General features: G+C 37.2%; 6 non-coding genes and 2 pseudogenes across 6 annotated transcripts; all 8 read right to left on the bottom strand.

The window, feature by feature from the left end:
- Positions 1–1,925: 1,925 nt before the first annotated feature.
- On the bottom strand, positions 1,926–1,999 carry TRNAN-AUU (transfer RNA asparagine (anticodon AUU)). The gene has a single exon. It is a non-coding gene; the product is annotated as a tRNA-Asn (tRNA).
- A 1,557-nt stretch (positions 2,000–3,556) lies between these two features.
- LOC135030609 (U1 spliceosomal RNA) lies at positions 3,557–3,698 on the bottom strand (annotated as a pseudogene).
- Positions 3,699–3,850: 152 nt separating this feature from the next.
- Positions 3,851–4,014, bottom strand: LOC135030634 (U1 spliceosomal RNA). Its single transcript, XR_010226594.1, has one exon. It is a non-coding gene; the product is annotated as a U1 spliceosomal RNA (small nuclear RNA).
- A 671-nt stretch (positions 4,015–4,685) lies between these two features.
- On the bottom strand, positions 4,686–4,848 carry LOC135030596 (U1 spliceosomal RNA). Its single transcript, XR_010226564.1, has one exon. It is a non-coding gene; the product is annotated as a U1 spliceosomal RNA (small nuclear RNA).
- Positions 4,849–5,000: 152 nt separating this feature from the next.
- LOC135030577 (U1 spliceosomal RNA) lies at positions 5,001–5,164 on the bottom strand. Its single transcript, XR_010226546.1, has one exon. It is a non-coding gene; the product is annotated as a U1 spliceosomal RNA (small nuclear RNA).
- Positions 5,165–5,856: 692 nt separating this feature from the next.
- Positions 5,857–5,998, bottom strand: LOC135030621 (U1 spliceosomal RNA; annotated as a pseudogene).
- Positions 5,999–6,150: 152 nt separating this feature from the next.
- On the bottom strand, positions 6,151–6,314 carry LOC135030575 (U1 spliceosomal RNA). The gene has a single exon (XR_010226544.1). It is a non-coding gene; the product is annotated as a U1 spliceosomal RNA (small nuclear RNA).
- Positions 6,315–11,028: 4,714 nt separating this feature from the next.
- TRNAN-AUU (transfer RNA asparagine (anticodon AUU)) lies at positions 11,029–11,102 on the bottom strand. The gene has a single exon. It is a non-coding gene; the product is annotated as a tRNA-Asn (tRNA).
- Positions 11,103–17,348: the final 6,246 nt, after the last annotated feature.

Raw genomic sequence — 17,348 nt, 5'->3', positions numbered from 1 at the left:
AAAAACAAACTACATTGTCACCAGAAGAGCAATACAAAATGTACAAGTGACAAAGGCTAATAAGCATACATCTAGAACGTTTCCTAGAAAAACATTAAAAAATCAATAATCTGGAGAGTTTTTGTAAGATGTTTCTTCCATCAACCAATGAATAAACACATTGGTACTTTCCCATGATGAGTGAGTGCTTCAGGATCTCTTGCACTTACATGTGCAGCAGAGTACTGCACTGGAAGCATGCTGGACCCATAACCCAGAGGTAGGCAGATTGAAACTATCCTTTGCTATATGCATTTTTTTTGTTAATTTAAGTAATCAAAACTGGGATTGATATTTTTGCTCTTTTATTTTTACTTAAAGTACAATAACTTTTACCATTTTAATTTGTTTTAATAGTATATTGACAGTATAGTTTTCTTTCAAAAATCCACTTAATTTTCTTTACCCTATTATTAAAATGGTAATTGACAAAAAAAACTACATTGTCACCAGAAGAGCAATACAAAATGTACAAGTGATATATTAAAATCATCTTTCCAGCTTGAATTTCAATGATGCATTGGGGCAACAATTTTGTGAGAAACATCTTCACCCTTAAATAAAGATTTTCTTAATTCCTTACCTGTGTGCTAATTAGATATCACCTTGTTTTCACATTAAACAGACTTCCACATGAGAAAGCAGCAAGGATGCAGTGGCGTTAATGTTTCCTGGTGTCAACCTGTATTATTTCAGTAGACATTGAAATGAGGATGCATCTTGCTGCCTTTCCAATGAAGCAAGTTTAATTTAGTAATAGGTGAAAAACCATCCTTACAAAGGTGTTAATCAGAGACTTGGCTTTGTGGACACTTTTCAGAGAACAAATTTGTTAGCATAAAAATAAAGCCAGAAAATAAAGAGCTGTTTAATCACTCAATTGGATTTTTCTGCCAGCATATTTTTTTTCTCTGCAACCCACTGCTAAATTGTGCTTCCTAGCTGTTTTTATAAAATCACTGAATCAAATCTAACTCTGATTACATCAGAGAAGGCCAGGTACCCTACACCATAACAGGGGGTTTGAAATTTTGAAACTATCCTCTGCTATATGCATTTTTTTTTGTTAATTAAAGTAATCCAAAACTGGGATTGATATTTTGTCTCTTTTAAATTTACTTAAAGTACAATAACTTTTACCATTTTAATTTGTTTTAATAGTATATTGACAGTATTGTTTTCTTTCAAAAATCCACTTCATTTTCTTTACCCTATTATTAAAATGGTAATTGACAAAAACAAACTACATTGTCACCAGAAGAGCAATACAAAATGTACAAGTGATATATTAAAATCATCTTTCCAGCTTGAATTTCAATGATGCATTGGGTCAACAATTTTGTGAGAAACATCTTAACCCTTAAATAAAGATTTTCGTAATTCCTTACCTGTGTGCTAATTAGATATCACCTTGTTTTCACATTAAACAGACTTCCACATGAGAAAGCAGCAAGGATGCAGTGGCGTTAATGTTTCCTGGTGTCAACTTGTATTATTTCAGTAGACATTGAAATGAGGATGCATCTTGCTGCCTTTCCAATGAAGCAAGTTTAATTTAGTAATAGGTGAAAAACCATCCTTACAAAGGTGTTAATCAGAGACTTGGCTTTGTGGACACTTTTCAGAGAACAAATTTGTTAGCATAAAAATAAAGCCAGAAAATGAAGAGCTGTTTAATCACTCGATTGGATTTTTCTGCCAGCATATTTTTTTTCTCTGCAACCCACTGCTAGATTGTGCTTCCTAGCTGTTTTTTATAAAATCACTGAATCAAATCTAACTCTGATTACATCAGAGAAGGCCATGTACCCTACACCATAAGAGGAGGTTTGAAATTTTGATTTGTCTACTTAAATATCACCAAAATCTGATCACAAGGTTAATTACGTCCCTGGGTGGGATTGAACCACCAACCTTTTGGTTAATAGCCAAACACACTAACCGATTGCGCCACAGAGACACTTTGCAAAAAGTACATACTGACAAAGGCTAATAAGCATACATCTAGAACGTTTCCTAGAAAAACATTAAAAAATCAATAATCTGGAGAGTTTTTGTAAGATGTTTCTTCCATCAACCAACGAATAAACACATTGGTACTTTCCCATGATGAGTGAGTGCTTCAGGATCTCTTGCACTTACATGGGCAGCAGAGTACTGCAATGGAAGCATGCTGGACCCATAACCCAGAGGTAGGCAGATTGAAACTATCCTTTGCTATATGCATTTTTTTTTTAATTTAAGTAATCAAAACTGGGATTGATATTTTTGCTCTTTTATTTTTACTTAAAGTACAATAACTTTTACCATTTTAATTTGTTTTAATAGTATATTGACAGTATAGTTTTCTTTCAAAAATCCACTTAATTTTCTTTACCCTGTTATTAAAATGGTAATTGACAAAAAAAACTACATTGTCACCAGAAGAGCAATACAAAATGTACAAGTGATATATTAAAATCATCTTTCCAGCTTGAATTTCAATGATGCATTGGGGCAACAATTTTGTGAGAAACATCTTCACCCTTAAATAAAGATTTTCGTAATTCCTTACCTGTGTGCTAATTAGATATCACCTTGTTTTCACATTAAACAGACTTCCACATGAGAAAGCAGCAAGGATGCAGTGGCGTTAATGTTTCCTGGTGTCAACCTGTATTATTTCAGTAGACATTGAAATGAGGATGCATCTTGCTGCCTTTCCAATGAAGCAAGTTTAATTTAGTAATAGGTGAAAAACCATCCTTACAAAGGTGTTAATCAGAGACTTGGCTTTGTGGACACTTTTCAGAGAACAAATTTGTTAGCATAAAAATAAAGCCAGAAAATGAAGAGCTGTTTAATCACTCAATTGGATTTTTACTGCCAGCATATTTTTTTTCTCTGCAACCCACTGCTAAATTGTGCTTCCTAGCTGTTTTTTATAAAATCACTGAATCAAATCTAACTCTGATTACATCAGAGAAGGCCAGGTACCCTACACAATAAGAGGGGGTTTGAAATGTTGACTTGTCTACTTTAATATCACCAAAATCAGATAACAAGGTAAATTACGTCCCTGGGTGGGATTGAACCACCAACCTTTTGGATAATAACCGAACACGCTAACTGATTGCGCCACAGTGACACTTTGCAAACGTACATTCTGACAAACGCTAATAAGCATTCATCTAGAACGTTTCCTAGAAAAACTTTAAAAAGTCAATAATCTGGAGAGTTTTTGTAAGATGTTTCTTCCATCAATCAACGAAGAACATTCAAGCTGATTTCTTGCAGCAGCTGGGCACTGTAACAGCTCCAGAGCTGCTCTGTAAGGCAACTAAAAGGGTGTGGGCCCTGCAGCACTACCTGTAGTTCGCATTGTGCGTTGGAAGGCACAAAGTAAGCAGACGGGAGAAGTCAAGATAGTGCGCAAGGGCATAGAAGGGAGCGGCTCAAGAAAAGAGAAGTGGAAACAGACAGCAAACTAGGCTGGAGAGAGACCTGAGACAAAGAGATCTGAATTATATGAGAGCCGACCAGGGGAAACACAAATTATGCAGTCGAGTTTCCCACATTTGGGGAAATCGCTGGAGCAGCACACACAGAGTGCAATGGGTGAGCCTTGCCCTGGGAGAAGCACCTTCATGATCATAGTATCTCACCTGGCAGGTAAGTAGGAGTTGGGCAAGAGCTGAGGAGGGTCGCTGCTCGGGCACCCCCCTGTCAAGTGAAGGAGATCCAACTGAGGCAGCACAAGAGAACTCTCGAAAGAAGAACAAGGCTAGAGGAAGATCTGAGACACAGAAATCTGGCTTTTACCAGAGCTGACCAGAGGAAAGCACAAACACAGTCCCCCACTACCACAAATAATGCAGTCGAGTTTCCCACATTTGGGGAAATCACAGGGGTCAGCATACCCAGAATGCAATGAATGAACCTCACCCTGGGAGAACAATCTTCATGACCATGGTATCTCCTATGCAAAATAAGTATGATTTGGGATAGGGCTGGGGAGGGCCGCTGCTCAGGCACATCTCTGTCAAGTAAAGGAGATTCAACTGAGGCAGCACAAGGGAACTCTCATCTGGGGACAACAACTGCAGGGAGAACACATATTTTCAGATGAACATGGGAGGGCAGAAGGCTGCCTAATACTGAAGCACCCCCAAACAACAAACCAAATGCAATAACTAGTACAAGCATTCCTGGGGGAAGGCCTGCAGCAGATGGATTTGCATATGGTGATGTCATCCAAGCAGTGGGTCAAAGTTGGCTTCAACCCTCGTCTGCATATGAAAAGAGAAAAGGGGCGTGCAGGGCATGGCGGCCTTTTGCGGCGCTTGGATGACCCCTAGTTCGCATTAAACACCTCCACCCTACTTCGGTGTGGGGCTCTTGTTGGCTATGCCCCAGCCCCTGAAGCATTCAAGCTGATTACTTGCAGCAGCTGGGCACTGTAATAGCTCCAGAGCTGCTCTGTAAGGCAAGTAAAAAGGTGTGGGCCCTGCAGCACTACCTGTAGTTCGCATTGTGCGTTGGAAGGCACAAAGTAAGCAGATGGGAGAAGTCAAGATAGTGCGCAAGGGCATAGAAGGGAGCGGCTCAAGAAAAGAGAAGTTGAAACAGACAGCAAACTAGGCTGGAGAGAGACCTGAGACAAACAGATCTGAATTATACGAGAGCTGACCAGGGGAAACACAAATTATGCAGTCAAGTTTCCCACATTTGGGGAAATCACAGGAGCAGCACACCCAGAGTGCAATGGGTGAGCCTTGCCCTGGGAGAAGCACCTTCATGATCATAGTATCTCACCTGGCAGGTAAGTAGGAGTTGGGCTTGAGCTGGGGAGGGTCGATGCTCGGGCACCCCCCTGTCAAGTGAAGGAGATCCAACTGAGGCAGCACAAGGGAACTCTCGAAAGAAGAACAAGGCTAGAGGAAGATCTGAGACAAATAAATCTGACTTTTACCAGAGCTGACCAGAGGAAAGCACAAACATAGTCCCCCACTACCACAAATAATGCAGTTGAGTTTCCCACATTTGGGGAAATCATAGGAGTCAGCATACCCAGAATGCAATGAATGAACCTCACCCTGGGAGAACAATCTTCATGACCATGGTATCTCCTATGCAAAATAAGTATGATTTGGGATAGGGCTGGGGAGGGCCGCTGCTCAGGCACATCTCTGTCAAGTAAAGGAGATTCAACTGAGGCAGCACAAGGGAACTCTCATCTGGGGACAACAACTGCAGGGAGAACACATATTTTCAGATGAACATGGGAGGGCAGAAGGCTGCCTAATACTGAAGCACCCCCAAACAACAAACCAAATGCAACAACTAGTGCAAGCATTCCTGGGGGAAGGCCTGCAGCAGATTGATTTGCATATGGTAATGCCATCCAAGCAGTGGGTCAAAGTTGGCTTCAACCCTCGTCTGCATATGAAAAGAGAAAAGGGGCGTGCAGGGCATGGCGGCCTTTTGCGGCGCTTGGGTGACCCTTAGTTCGCATTAAACACCCCCACCCTCCTTCGGTGTGGGGCTCATGTTGGCAATGCCCCAGCCCCTGAAGCATTCAAGCTGATTTCTTGCAGCAGCTGGGCACTGTAACAGCTCCAGAGCTGCTCTGTGAGGCAAGTAAAAGGGTGTGGGCCCTGCAGCACTACCTGTAGTTTGCATTGTGTGTTGGAAGGCACAAAGTAAACAGACGGGAGAAGTCAGGATAGTGCGCAAGGGCATAGAAGGGAGCGGCTCAAGAAAAGAGAAGTGGAAACAGACAGCAAACTAGGCTGGAGAGAGACCTGAGACAAAGAGATCTGAATTATATGAGAGCCGACCAGGGGAAACACAAATTATGCAGTCAAGTTTCCCTCATTTGGGGAAATCACAGGGGCAGCACACCCAGAGTGCAATGGGTGAGCCTTGCCCTGGGAGAAGCACCTACATGATCATAGTATCTCACCTGGCAGGTAAGTAGGAGTTGGGCTAGAGCTGCGAAGGGTCGCTGCTCGGGTACCCCCCTGTCAAGTGAAGGAGATCCAACTGAGGCAGCACAAGGGAACTCTCGAAAGAGGAACAAGGCTAGAGAAAGATCTGAGACAAAGAAATCTGATTTTTACCAGAGTTGACCAGAAGAAAGCACAAACACAGTCCCCCACTACCACAAATAAAGCAGTTGAGTTTCCCACATTTGGGGAAATCACAGGGGTCAGCATACCCAGAATGCAATGAATGAATCTCACCCTGGGAGAACAATCTTCATGACCATGGTATCTCCTATGCAAAATAAGTATGATTTGGGATAGGGCTGGGGAGGGCCGCTGCTCAGGCACATCTCTGTCAAGTAAAGGAGATTCAACTGAGGCAGCACAAGGGAACTCTCATCTGGGGACAACAACTGCCAGAAGAGCAATACAAAATGTACAAGTGATATATTAAAATCATCTTTCCAGCTTGAATTTCAATGATGCATTGGGGCAACGATTTTATGAGAAACATCTTCACCCTTAAATAAAGATTTTCTTAATTCCTTACCTGTGTGCTAATTAGATATCACCTTGTTTTCACATTAAACAGACTTCCACATGAGAAAGCAGCAAGGATGCAGTGGCGTTAATGTTTCCTGGTGTCAACCTGTATTATTTCAGTAGACATTGAAATGAGGATGCATCTTGCTGCCTTTCCAATGAAGCAAGTTTAATTTAGTAATAGGTGAAAAACCATCCCTACAAAGGTGTTAATCAGAGACTTGGCTTTGTGGACACTTTTCAGAGAACAAATTTGTTAGCATAAAAATAAAGCCAGAAAATGAAGAGCTGTTTAATCACTCAATTGGATTTTTTTGCCAGCATATTTCTTTTTCTCTGCAACCCACTGCTAAATTGTGCTTCCTAGCTGTTTTTATAAAATCACTGAATCAAATCTAACTCTGATTACATCAGAGAAGGCCAGGTACCCTACACCATAACAGGGGGTTTGAAATTTTGACTTGTCTACTTAAAGATCACCAAAATCTGATCACAAGGTCAATTACGTCCCTGGGTGTGATTGAACCACTAACCTTTTGGTTAGTAGCCATACACACTAACTGATTGCGCCACAGAGACACTTTGCAGAAGTAAATACTGACAAAGGCTAATAAGCATTCATCTAAAACGTTTCCTAGAAAAACTTTAAAAAGTCAATAATCTGGAGAGTTTTTGTAAGATGTTTCTTCCATCAACCAACGAAGAAACACATTGGTATTTTCCCATGATGAGTGAGTGCTTCAGGATCTCTTGCACTTACATGTGCAGCAGAGTACAGCAATGGAAGCATGCTGGGCCCATAACCCAGAGGTAGGCAGATTGAAACTATCCTCTACTATATGCATTTTTTTTTGTTAATTAAAGTAATCCAAAACTGGGATTGATATTTTGGCTCTTTTATTTTTACTTAAAGTACAATAACTTTTACCATTTTAATTTGTTTTAATAGTATATTGACAGTATTGTTTTCTTTCAAAAATCCACTTAATTTTCTTTACCCTATTATTAAAATGGTAATTGACAAAAACAAACTACATTGTCACCAGAAGAGCAATACAAAATGTACAAGTGACAAAGGCTAATAAGCATACATCTAGAACGTTTCCTAGAAAAACATTAAAAAATCAATAATCTGGAGAGTTTTTGTAAGATGTTTCTTCCATCAACCAATGAATAAACACATTGGTACTTTCCCATGATGAGTGAGTGCTTCAGGATCTCTTGCACTTACATGTGCAGCAGAGTACTGCACTGGAAGCATGCTGGACCCATAACCCAGAGGTAGGCAGATTGAAACTATCCTTTGCTATATGCATTTTTTTTGTTAATTTAAGTAATCAAAACTGGGATTGATATTTTTGCTCTTTTATTTTTACTTAAAGTACAATAACTTTTACCATTTTAATTTGTTTTAATAGTATATTGACAGTATAGTTTTCTTTCAAAAATCCACTTAATTTTCTTTACCCTATTATTAAAATGGTAATTGACAAAAAAAACTACATTGTCACCAGAAGAGCAATACAAAATGTACAAGTGATATATTAAAATCATCTTTCCAGCTTGAATTTCAATGATGCATTGGGGCAACAATTTTGTGAGAAACATCTTCACCCTTAAATAAAGATTTTCTTAATTCCTTACCTGTGTGCTAATTAGATATCACCTTGTTTTCACATTAAACAGACTTCCACATGAGAAAGCAGCAAGAATGCAGTGGCGTTAATGTTTCCTGGTGTCAACCTGTATTATTTCAGTAGACATTGAAATGAGGATGCATCTCTCTGCCTTTCCAATGAAGCAAGTTTAATTTAGTAATAGGTGAAAAACCATCCCTACAAAGGTGTTAATCAGAGACTTGGCTTTGTGGACACTTTTCAGAGAACAAATTTGTTAGCATAAAAATAAAGCCAGAAAATGAAGAGCTGTTTAATCACGCAATTTGATTTTTTTGCCAGCATATTTCTTTTTCTCTGCAACCCACTGCTAAATTGTGCTTCCTAGATGTTTTTATAAAATCACTGAATCAAATCTAACTCTGATTACATCAGAGAAGGCCAGGTACCCTACACCATAACAGGGGGTATGAAATTTGACTTGTCTACTTAAAGATCACCAAAATCTGATAACAAGGTCAATTAGGTCCCTGGGTGGGATTGAACCACCAACCTTTTGGTTAATAGCCATACATACTAACTGATTGCGCCACAGAGACACTTTGCAAAAGTCCATACTGACAAAGGCTAATAAGCATTCATCTAAAACGTTTCCTAGCAAAACTTTAAAAAGTCAATAATCTGGAGAGTTTTTGTAAGATGTTTCTTCTATCAACCAACGAAGAAACACATTGGTACTTTCCCATGATGAGTGAGTGCTTCAGGATCTCTTGCACTTACATGTGCAGCAGAGTACAGCAATGGAAGAATGCTGGGCCCATAACCCAGAGGTAGGCAGATTGAAACTATCCTCTGCTATATGCATTTTTTTGTTTGTTAATTAAAGTAATCCAAAACTGGGATTGATATTTTGGCTCTTTTATTTTTACTTAAAGTACAATAACTTTTACCATTTTAATTTGTTTTAATAGTATATTGACAGTATTGTTTTCTTTCAAAAATCCACTTAATTTTCTTTACCCTATTATTAAAATGGTAATTGACAAAAACAAACTACATTGTCACCAGAAGAGCAATACAAAATGTACAAGTGATATATTAAAATCATCTTTCCAGCTTGAATTTCAATGATGCATTGGTGCAACGATTTTGTGAGAAACATCTTCACCCTTAAATAAAGATTTTCTTAATTCCTTACCTGTGTGCTAATTAGATATCACCTTGTTTTCACATTAAACAGACTTCCACATGAGAAAGCAGCAAGGATGCAGTGGCGTTAATGTTTCCTGGTGTCAACCTGTATTATTTCAGTAGACATTGAAATGAGGATGCATCTTGCTGCCTTTCCAATGAAGCAAGTTTAATTTAGTAATAGGTGAAAAACCATCCTTACAAAGGTGTTAATCAGAGACTTGGCTTTGTGGACACTTTTCAGAGAACAAATTTGTTAGCATAAAAATAAAGCCAGAAAATAAAGAGCTGTTTAATCACTCAATTGGATTTTTCTGCCAGCATATTTTTTTTCTCTGCAACCCACTGCTAAATTGTGCTTCCTAGCTGTTTTTATAAAATCACTGAATCAAATCTAACTCTGATTACATCAGAGAAGGCCAGGTACCCTACACCATAACAGGGGGTTTGAAATTTTGACTTGTCTACTTAAAGATCACCAAAATCTGATAACAAGGTCAATTAGGTCCCTGGGTGGGATTGAACCACCAACCTTTTGGTTAATAGCCGTACATACTAACTGATTGCGCCACAGAGACACTTTGCAAAAGTCTATACTGACAAAGGCTAATAAGCATTCATCTAAAACGTTTCCTAGAAAAACTTTAAAAAGTCGATAATCTGGAGAGTTTTTGTAAGATGTTTCTTCCATCAACCAACGAAGAAACACATTGGTACTTTCCCATGATGAGTGAGTGCTTCAGGATCTCTTGCACTTACATGTGCAGCAGAGTACTGCAATGGAAGCATGCTGGGCCCATAACCCAGAGGTAGGCAGATTGAAACTATCCTCTGCTATATGCATTTTTTTTTGTTAATTAAAGTAATCCAAAACTGGGATTGATATTTTGTCTCTTTTATTTTTACTTAAAGTACAATAACTTTTACCATTTTAATTTGTTTTAATAGTATATTGACAGTATTGTTTTCTTTCAAAAATCCACTTCATTTTCTTTACCCTATTATTAAAATGGTAATTGACAAAAACAAACTACATTGTCACCAGAAGAGCAATACAAAATGTACAAGTGATATATTAAAATCATCTTTCCAGCTTGAATTTCAATGATGCATTGGGTCAACAATTTTGTGAGAAACATCTTCACCCTTAAATAAAGATTTTCGTAATTCCTTACCTGTGTGCTAATTAGATATCACCTTGTTTTCACATTAAACAGACTTCCACATGAGAAAGCAGTAAGGATGCAGTGGCGTTAATGTTTCCTGGTGTCAACTTGTATTATTTCAGTAGACATTGAAATGAGGATGCATCTTGCTGCCTTTCCAATGAAGCAAGTTTAATTTAGTAATAGGTGAAAAACCATCCTTACAAAGGTGTTAATCAGAGACTTGGCTTTGTGGACACTTTTCAAAGAACAAATTTGTTAGCATAAAAATAAAGCCAGAAAATGAAGAGCTGTTTAATCACTCGATTGGATTTTTCTGCCAGCATATTTTTTTTCTCTGCAACCCACTGCTAAATTGTGCTTCCTAGCTGTTTTTTATAAAATCACTGAATCAAATCTAACTCTGATTACATCAGAGAAGGCCATGTACCCTACACCATAAGAGGAGGTTTGAAATTTTGACTTGTCTACTTAAATATCACCAAAATCTGATCACAAGGTTAATTACGTCCCTGGGTGGGATTGAACCACCAACCTTTTGGTTAATAGCCAAACACACTAACCGATTGCGCCACAGAGACACTTTGCAAAAAGTACATACTGACAAAGGCTAATAAGCATACATCTAGAACGTTTCCTAGAAAAACATTAAAAAATCAATAATCTGGAGAGTTTTTGTAAGATGTTTCTTCCATCAACCAACGAAGAAACACATTGGTACTTTCCCATGATGAGTGAGTGCTTCAGGATCTCTTGCACTTACATGGGCAGCAGAGTACTGCAATGGAAGCATGCTGGACCCATAACCCAGAGGTAGGCAGATTGAAACTATCCTTTGCTATATGCATTTTTTTTGTTAATTTAAGTAATCAAAACTGGGATTGATATTTTTGCTCTTTTATTTTTACTTAAAGTACAATAACTTTTACCATTTTAATTTGTTTTAATAGTATATTGACAGTATAGTTTTCTTTCAAAAATCCACTTAATTTTCTTTACCCTGTTATTAAAATGGTAATTGACAAAAAAAACTACATTGTCACCAGAAGAGCAATACAAAATGTACAAGTGATATATTAAAATCATCTTTCCAGCTTGAATTTCAATGATGCATTGGGGCAACAATTTTGTGAGAAACATCTTCACCCTTAAATAAAGATTTTCGTAATTCCTTACCTGTGTGCTAATTAGATATCACCTTGTTTTCACATTAAACAGACTTCCACATGAGAAAGCAGCAAGGATGCAGTGGCGTTAATGTTTCCTGGTGTCAACCTGTATTATTTCAGTAGACATTGAAATGAGGATGCATCTTGCTGCCTTTCCAATGAAGCAAGTTTAATTTAGTAATAGGTGAAAAACCATCCTTACAAAGGTGTTAATCAGAGACTTGGCTTTGTGGACACTTTTCAGAGAACAAATTTGTTAGCATAAAAATAAAGCCAGAAAATGAAGAGCTGTTTAATCACTCAATTGGATTTTTCTGCCAGCATATTTTTTTTCTCTGCAACCCACTGCTAAATTGTGCTTCCTAGCTGTTTTTTATAAAATCACTGAATCAAATCTAACTCTGATTACATCAGAGAAGGCCAGGTACCCTACACAATAAGAGGGGGTTTGAAATTTTGACTTGTCTACTTTAATATCACCAAAATCTGATCACAAGGTCAATTACGTCCCTGGGTGGGATTGAACCACCAACCTTTTGGTTAATAGCCGAACACACTAACCGATTGCGCCACCGAGACACTTTGCAAACAGTACTTACTGACAAAGGCTAATAAGCATACATCTAGAACGTTTCCTAGAAAAACATTAAAAAATCAATAATCTGGAGAGTTTTTGTAAGATGTTTCTTCCATCAACCAATGAATAAACACATTGGTACTTTCCCATGATGAGTGAGTGCTTCAGGATCTCTTGCACTTACATGTGCAGCAGAGTACTGCAATGGAAGCATGCTGGACCCATAACCCAGAGGTAGGCAGATTGAAACTATCCTTTGCTATATGCATTTTTTTTGTTAATTTAAGTAATCAAAACTGGGATTGATATTTTTGCTCTTTTATTTTTACTTAAAGTACAATAACTTTTACCATTTTAATTTGTTTTAATAGTATATTGACAGTATAGTTTTCTTTCAAAAATCCACTTAATTTTCTTTACCCTATTATTAAAATGGTAATTGACAAAAAAAACTACATTGTCACCAGAAGAGCAATACAAAATGTACAAGTGATATATTAAAATCATCTTTCCAGCTTGAATTTCAATGATGCATTGGGGCAACAATTTTGTGAGAAACATCTTCACCCTTAAATAAAGATTTTCTTAATTCCTTACCTGTGTGCTAATTAGATATCACCTTGTTTTCACATTAAACAGACTTCCACATGAGAAAGCAGCAAGGATGCAGTGGCGTTAATGTTTCCTGGTGTCAACCTGTATTATTTCAGTAGACATTGAAATGAGGATGCATCTCTCTGCCTTTCCAATGAAGCAAGTTTAATTTAGTAATAGGTGAAAAACCATCCCTACAAAGGTGTTAATCAGAGACTTGGCTTTGTGGACACTTTTCAGAGAACAAATTTGTTAGCATAAAAATAAAGCCAGAAAATGAAGAGCTGTTTAATCACGCAATTTGATTTTTTTGCCAGCATATTTCTTTTTCTCTGCAACCCACTGCTAAATTGTGCTTCCTAGATGTTTTTATAAAATCACTGAATCAAATCTAACTCTGATTACATCAGAGAAGGCCAGGTACCCTACACCATAACAGGGGGTATGAAATTTGACTTGTCTACTTAAAGATCACCAAAATCTGATAACAAGGTCAATTAGGTCCCTGGGTGGGATTGAACCACCAACCTTTTGGTTAATAGCCGTACATACTAACTGATTGCGCCACAGAGACACTTTGCAAAAGTTCATACTGACAAAGGCTAATAAGCATTCATCTAATACGTTTCCTAGAAAAACTTTAAAAAGTCAATAATCTGGAGAGTTTTTGTAAGATGTTTCTTCCATCAACCAACGAAGAAACACATTGGTACTTTCCCATGATGAGTGAGTGCTTCAGGATCTCTTGCACTTACATGTGCAGCAGAGTACTGCAATGGAAGCATGCTGGGCCCATAACCCAGAGGTAGGCAGATTGAAACTATCCTCTGCTATATGCATTTTTTTTGTTAATTAAAGTAATCCAAAACTGGGATTGATATTTTGGCTCTTTTATTTTTACTTAAAGTACAATAACTTTTACCATTTTAATTTGTTTTAATAGTATATTGACAGTATTGTTTTCTTTCAAAAATCCACTTCATTTTCTTTACCCTATTATTAAAATGGTAATTGACAAAAACAAACTACATTGTCACCAGAAGAGCAATACAAAATGTACAAGTGATATATTAAAATCATCTTTCCAGCTTGAATTTCAATGATGCATTGGGGCAACGATTTTGTGAGAAACATCTTCACCCTTAAATAAAGATTTTCTTAATTCCTTACCTGTGTGCTAATTAGATATCACCTTGTTTTCATATTAAACAGACTTCCACATGAGAAAGCAGCAAGGATGCAGTGGCGTTAATGTTTCCTGGTGTCAACCTGTATTATTTCAGTAGACATTGAAATGAGGATGCATCTTGCTGCCTTTCCAATGAAGCAAGTTTAATTTAGTAATAGGTGAAAAACCATCCCTACAAAGGTGTTAATCAGAGACTTGGCTTTGTGGACATTTTTCAGAGAACAAATTTGTTAGCATAAAAATAAAGCCAGAAAATGAAGAGCTGTTTAATCACGCAATTTGATTTTTTTGCCCAGCATATTTCTTTTTCTCTGCAACCCACTGCTAAATTGTGCTTCCTAGCTGTTTTTATAAAATCACTGAATCAAATCTAACTCTGATTACATCAGAGAAGGCCAAGTACCCTACACCATAACAGGGGGTTTGAAATTTTGACTTGTCTACTTAAAGATCACCAAAATCTGATAACAAGGTCAATTAGGTCCCTAGGTGGGATTGAACCACCAACCTTTTGGTTAATAGCCGTACATACTAACTGATTGCGCCACAGAGACACTTTGCAAAAGTCCATAATGACAAAGGCTAATAAGCATTCATCTAAAACGTTTCCTAGCAAAACTTTAAAAAGTCAATAATCTGGAGAGTTTTTGTAAGATGTTTCTTCCATCAACCAACGAAGAAACACATTGGTACTTTCCCATGATGAGTGAGTGCTTCAGGATCTCTTGCACTTACATGTGCAGCAGAGTACAGCAATGGAAGCATGCTGGACCCATAACCCAGAGGTAGGCAGATTGAAACTATCCTCTGCTGTATGCTTTTTTTTTTTGTTAATTAAAGTAATCCAAAACTGGGATTGATATTTTGGCTCTTTTATTTTTACTTAAAGTACAATAACTTTTACCATTTTAATTTGTTTTAATAGTATATTGACAGTATTGTTTTCTTTCAAAAATCCACTTAATTTTCTTTACCCTATTATTAAAATGGTAATTGACAAAAACAAACTACATTGTCACCAGAAGAGCAATACAAAATGTACAAGTGATATATTAAAATCATCTTTCCAGCTTGAATTTCAATGATGCATTGGGGCAACGATTTTGTGAGAAACATCTTCACCCTTAAATAAAGATTTTCTTAATTCCTTACCTGTGTGCTAATTAGATATCACCTTGTATTCACATTAAACAGACTTCCACATGAGAAAGCAGCAAGGATGCAGTGGCGTTAATGTTTCCTGGTGTCAACTTGTATTATTTCAGTAGACATTGAAATGAGGATGCATCTTGCTGCCTTTCCAATGAAGCAAGTTTAATTTAGTAATAGGTGAAAAACCATCCTTACAAAGGTGTTAATCAGAGACTTGGCTTTGTGGACACTTTTCAGAGAACAAATTTGTTAGCATAAAAATAAAGCCAGAAATTGAGCTGTTTAATCACGCAATTTGATTTTTTTGCCAGCATATTTCTTTTTCTCTGCAACCCACTGCTAAATTGTGCTTCCTAGATGTTTTTATAAAATCACTGAATCAAATCTAACTCTGATTACATCAGAGAAGGCCAGGTACCCTACACCATAACAGGGGGTATGAAATTTGACTTGTCTACTTAAAGATCACCAAAATCTGATAACAAGGTCAATTAGGTCCCTGGGTGGGATTGAACCACCAACCTTTTGGTTAATAGCCGTACATACTAACTGATTGCGCCACAGAGACACTTTGCAAAAGTTCATACTGACAAAGGCTAATAAGCATTCATCTAAAACGTTTCCTAGAAAAACTTAAAAAAGTCAATAATCTGGAGAGTTTTTGTAAGATGTTTCTTCTAATCAACCAACGAAGAAACACATTGGTACTTTCCCATGATGAGTGAGTGCTTCAGGATCTCTTGCACTTACATGTGCAGCAGAGTACAGCAATGGAAGCATGCTGGGCCCATAACCCAGAGGTAGGCAGATTGAAACTATCCTCTGCTATATGCATTTTTTTGTTTGTTAATTTAAGTAATCCAAAACAGGGATTGATATTTTGGCTCTTTTATTTTTACTTAAAGTACAATAACTTTTACCATTTTAATTTGTTTTAATAGTATATTGACAGTATTGTTTTCTTTCAAAAATCCACTTAATTTTCTTTACCCTATTATTAAAATGGTAATTGACAAAAACAAACTACATTGTCACCAGAAGAGCAATACAAAATGTACAAGTGATATATTAAAATCATCTTTCCAGCTTGAATTTCAATGATGCATTGGGTCAACAATTTTGTGAGAAACATCTTCACCCTTAAATAAAGATTTTCTTAATTCCTTACCTGTGTGCTAATTAGATATCACCTTGTTTTCACATTAAACAGACTTCCACATGAGAAAGCAGCAAGGATGCAGTGGCGTTAATGTTTCCTGGTGTCAACTTGTATTATTTCAGTAGACATTGAAATGAGGATGCATCTTGCTGCCTTTCCAATGAAGCAAGTTTAATTTAGTAATAGGTGAAAAACCATCCTTACAAAGGTGTTAATCAGAGACTTGGCTTTGTGGACACTTTTCAGAGAACAAATTTGTTAGCATAAAAATAAAGCCAGAAAATGAAGAGCTGTTTAATCACTCGATTGGATTTTTCTGCCAGCATATTTTTTTTCTCTGCAACCCACTGCTAAATTGTGCTTCCTAGCTGTTTTTTATAAAATCACTGAATCAAATCTAACTCTGATTACATCAGAGAAGGCCATGTACCCTACACCATAAGAGGATGTTTGAAATTTTGACTTGTCTACTTAAATATCACCAAAATCTGATCACAAGGTTAATTACATCCCTGGGTGGGATTGAACCACCAACCTTTTGGTTAATAGCCAAACACACTAACCGATTGCGCCACAGAGTCCATACTGACAAAGGCTAATAAGCATACATCTAGAACGTTTCCTAGAAAAACATAAAAAAATCAATAATCTGGAGAGTTTTTGTAAGATGTTTCTTCCATCAACCAACGAATAAACACATTGGTACTTTCCCATGATGAGTGAGTGCTTCAGGATCTCTTGCACTTACATGTGCAGCAGAGTACTGCAATGGAAGCATGCTGGACCCATAACCCAGAGGTAGGCAGATTGAAACTGTCCTTTGCTATATGCATTTTTTTTTGTTAATTTAAGTAATCAAAACTGGGATTGATATTTTTGCTCTTTTATTTTTACTTAAAGTACAATAACTTTTACCATTTTAATTTGTTTTAATAGTATATTGACAGTATAGTTTTCTTTCAAAAATCCACTTAATTTTCTTTACCC

Source organism: Pseudophryne corroboree, unplaced genomic scaffold (genome assembly GCF_028390025.1).
Source record: "Pseudophryne corroboree isolate aPseCor3 unplaced genomic scaffold, aPseCor3.hap2 scaffold_503, whole genome shotgun sequence".
NCBI lineage: Eukaryota > Metazoa > Chordata > Amphibia > Anura > Myobatrachidae > Pseudophryne > Pseudophryne corroboree.
This window is presented reverse-complemented; position numbering and strand designations above follow the sequence as displayed.